We start from the raw sequence: 3353 nt of genomic DNA on the forward strand, positions 1-3353 counted from the left end.
ACGACTGCGCGACAGCTCGAATGACAAGTCCCGGGCCTGCGCCCCCTGCGTACAGGCGGCAAGCTCGGACCAACGAGCGCACCGCGCCACCCACGGAACCGACGGCGGACGGTTCACCCGCCCTTGAACCGCCACAGGGCCCCGCTTTTAATATGGCTTGAACGCGGCGGCATCGCCCGTCAGGGATCGGGTCCGGCACGCGCCTCCGAAGAGACACGCGCCTTTCACTTCATTGCGCCTTTGGGTTTAGTGCGCCCACAAGACCGCACACATGTTAGACTCCTTGGTCCGTGTTTCAAGACGGGTCGGGTGGGTCACGACCTTTGCACGCCGCGAGAAAGCTTGAGCCGCCTTCTGCTGCACGACCGTCGCAGGTCAGCCAGGACACCGGAGGTTTCCCCTTCGAAGGCGCAACGAGGCGCACAACGTCGGTACCAGTCCGCCCGGGCCTTCGGCACGTCCCCAGCAACGGGTCGCGGCGACCTACATCACGAGGAAATACAGTCGCCGGCGCCGTCAGCGGCACGCCCAGGTTTGCGCTGCGAATCCCGCACCCGGCCGACCTGGGCCGACAGCGAATCCTCGGTTCGCCAACATGTTTGGTCAACGGTTCACGATTGAACTCTTCCAAAGCTTTTCAACTTCCCACGGTCAGCCGACGGTCGTGGTCTTTTAGCGATGGAGTTTCCACCCGCAGGGCTGCATTATCAAGCAACCCGACTCTACGGAGAAGAGTGTTCCGACAACTGCGCCGCCTCGCGGGCCTGTCACCCTCCACGCCACACGGCAGTGGCCGCCACACCTCCACGGGCAGTGAAGCCGCTTTCAAGCAGAACCTAGGTGCCGTGAGATCCTCCGAAATCCGAACCCTCCTGGCGTAACACCCTCACGACGGGTCACGACGCCAGGTTATGCGCTGGCCTCTTCCCGGTTCAGTCGCCCTTACTAATGGGCGTCGGCCGACAGCAGGGGAAAGAAGCGATACGCGTACTCTAACCCCGTAGTCGACGCGACAAGATTCGAAAAAAGTTTAGGCTCCACTCAACGTTCTCGGTCCCTTCCTTCCAGCTTTATAGAGTAGGAGCCGCAGTACAGAACAAACAGTCCGACCCGGTCGCCCTCCTCAACCAGCTTTAATCATAGGAGGTTGGGAGAGACCGCAGGCAAAACTCGTAATGAGCTAGCTAGCTAGTTCATCCGAGTAATGCCAAAGTCATCGGCACGTGACAGCAACACGCACACGCGTTGCGCCATCGATGCCTTAGGTCTTAAGGAACGCCAGGCGAAAACTCCCCAATGCGGTCAAAGCCAGACCAACGCACTCTGAAAGATGCCATGCCACCCACGGGACCGCTTCCGTTAGGATTTGGTCCCGCTTTATAAGGGTGCCCCATTTCATTGTACCACAAACGCGCGTGAGGGTGAAGCCCTTCGGCGCGAATGTGGTTTGAAAGAGTAGTAGTAACTTGCGCGGCTGGACAATGCCGATGCATGTGATATGATATCCGACCGTAGGAGTGACGGCAGCATGAGAGTGCCGCCGCCGCAATGTGCGTTCGACTTGTCGATGTATCTGGCGATACCGACACGCAGCTTGTTGCGGTCTTCATCGACCCACGAGCCGAGTGATCCACCGTTAAGAGTTGTGATAGTATGTTTGGAATTACGTCGGAACTAGGCCGACTTTTATCAGACTTCCACCGCCTCTGCCTCAGGAGACTTGTGGGAAGACGTAGTGATCTGGGTTTTAAATGGGTAGTAGTAGTATTGAGTACACGGGTAGTGTACGGTTTAATGATACCCACTGGGGACGACCGAACGCAGCATGTGAGCAGCTAGCAGTAGGCTGCCGCAGTCACCACTTCTACGCTCCATCGCCATGGTATCCCTGGTATCCTGGTAGGTAAGTTCAGCATACGTAGTATAGTTGTTGGTTCACGCTCAAAGGAATCGTGCTGAAAACAAAGGGGTCAAACAGGCAAGGAGGCCCTCACGCTATTGTTGTACTCCTGCGGACGGTCACACGGTCCCCTCGCAGGAGCTGCTGACTGATTGATTAGGCCAACCCCGCCACCCTGGTGCGAGCTTTTTAACTTTAGTTGCGTTCCTTTCAGAAACGTCACGATAATGATCCTTCCGCAGGTTCACCGCAAACCTTGTTTTACTCCTCAAGTTTGACATCTTCCGTCAGCTCGAGGCGCGAGCCCGCAGTACAGAACCGCGCCCTGGCATCCAAGAGCGCCAGTCCGAAGGCCTCACTAAATCATTCAATCGGTAGTAGCGACGGGCGGTGTGACAAAGGGCAGGACGTAATCAACGCAAGCTCATCCTTGCGCTTACTGGGAGTAGGGGAGACAATTGCAACAAATCATGAAAGGATTTCAACGGGTTACCCCTCCTCGGAGGGGAGGACACGTTGATCCCTAGGAGTGCGCGTGCGGCCCAGAAACATCTAAGGGCATCACAGACCTGTTATTGCTCAATCTCGTGCGGCTAGAATTGCCGCTTATCCTCTAAGAAGAAGCTGCGAACTGACACCAATTGCTGGAGATCCGTCGACCAGTTAGTAGGCCAGAGTCTCGTTCGTTATCGGAATTAACCAGACAAATCGCTCCACCAACTAAGAACGGCCATGCACCACCACCCACCGAATCGAGAAAGAGCTCTCAATCTGTCAATCCTTCCGGTGTCTGGGCCTGGTGAGGTTCCCCGTGTTGAGTCAATTGCCGCAGGCTCCACTCCTGGTGGTGCCCTTCCGTCAATTAAGTGTCAGCTTTGCAACCATATTTCCCCGGAACCCAAAGACTTTGGTTTCGAGCTGCCCGCCGGGTCATGGGAATAACGCCGGCGGATCGCTGGTCAGCATCGTTTATGGTTAGAACCAGGGCGGTATCTGATCGCCTTCGAACCTCTAACTTTCGTTCTTGATTAATGAAAACATCCTTGGCAAATGTTGCAGTAGTTCGTCTTGCGACGGTCCAAGAATTTCACCTCTAGCGTCGCAATACGAATGCCCCGCCTGTTCCTATTAGTCATTACCTCGGGTTCAGAAACCAACAAAATAGAACCGAGGTCCTATTCCATTATTCCATGCATAGGCATTCAGGCCGTCAATGTAGCCTGCTTTGAGCACTCTAATTTTTTCAGTAACCTGCCGGCCACGCGGGACACTCGATGAAGAGCACCCGTGCGAGCCAGCGGGCGGTTAAAACTGTTCGAGCGTGACAGTGTGCACCGGCGGTGAACCGTCAGTCCAGAACTGAACCAACTACGAGCTTTTTAACCGCAACAACTTTAATATACGCTATTGAGCTGGAATTACCGCGGCTGCTGGCACCAGACTTGCCTCCAAT

General features: G+C 55.6%; 1 protein-coding gene across 1 annotated transcript in view; it reads left to right on the forward strand.

Annotated features, from left to right (window-relative positions):
• The window catches only part of LOC123513846 (alpha-N-acetylgalactosaminidase-like), a gene marked incomplete in the record, with an annotated part of 184057 nt that overhangs the window by 121013 nt on the left and 59691 nt on the right, over positions 1-3353 (forward strand).

Source organism: Portunus trituberculatus, chromosome 37 (genome assembly GCF_017591435.1).
Source record: "Portunus trituberculatus isolate SZX2019 chromosome 37, ASM1759143v1, whole genome shotgun sequence".
Taxonomy (NCBI): domain Eukaryota; kingdom Metazoa; phylum Arthropoda; class Malacostraca; order Decapoda; family Portunidae; genus Portunus; species Portunus trituberculatus.